Here is a 737-nt window from a genome sequence, read left to right as displayed (position 1 = left end):
GCCCGTTAACCCCTCCCCTCTGACTTTTACCTTTTTACCCCTCCCCCCATGTGACCTCTGCCCTTTAACCCCTCCCCTCTGTGTCCTCTACCCTTTAACCCCTCCCCCTCTTTGTCCTTTGACCTCTTACCTTAAACCCCTCCCTCTCTTTGACCTCTTACCTTTAACCCCACCCCCTAAGTGACCTCTGCCATGTCCCGTCTGACCTGCATGCTGTAATAATCTGAGACCTGACTTTAGCGTCAGAAGCCTCATAATTCTGCCCAGATTGAATAAAACGTGTTAATTTGTCAGACTGTCATTGAAACGTGGAGCAGCAGATTAAATTGTCACAAACAGAAACGTTTGATTTTATTCATCAAACAGCTGAGAAATTAAACTTCTGCTCAGATGTTGAACTTTATCCTTCAGCTTTTTTTTCTGAAGCTCATCAGGAGTTCAGGACCAAGACAGACTCTTATTTTGAAAAAATATCTTGGGTGGGCTTTATTTTTAAAGATGACTCGACTTCCTGTTTGCTCTTTAGGTAATTTTTTTGACTTTAATTATTAAATTCTTGAGGCTTTTATTCAGTTTGAGCCAGTTCAGTTCATTTCAGAACTTCAAAGTTCTAAACAAACATGTTCAGATTCTACAGGGTCTGTGGGGCGGCCATGATGAAAAATATATTTTAAAAATATGGTGACTCCTGCCTTTTTAGCCCTCTGATCTCCTGAGTCCCTGGTTACCATGGTGAC

General features: G+C 41.9%; 1 protein-coding gene across 1 annotated transcript in view; it reads left to right on the top strand.

Moving 5' to 3' along the window:
* The window catches only part of LOC119417983 (unconventional myosin-VI), a 12,716-nt gene that overhangs the window by 909 nt on the left and 11,070 nt on the right, over window positions 1-737 (top strand). The window lies entirely within an intron of this gene.

This window comes from Nematolebias whitei, chromosome 12 (genome assembly GCF_014905685.2).
Source record: "Nematolebias whitei isolate Nwh7 chromosome 12, NemWhi1, whole genome shotgun sequence".
NCBI classification, from domain to species: Eukaryota; Metazoa; Chordata; class Actinopteri; order Cyprinodontiformes; family Rivulidae; genus Nematolebias; species Nematolebias whitei.
Note: the sequence above shows the minus strand (reverse complement) of the source record. Positions and strands in the feature narration are given on the sequence as shown.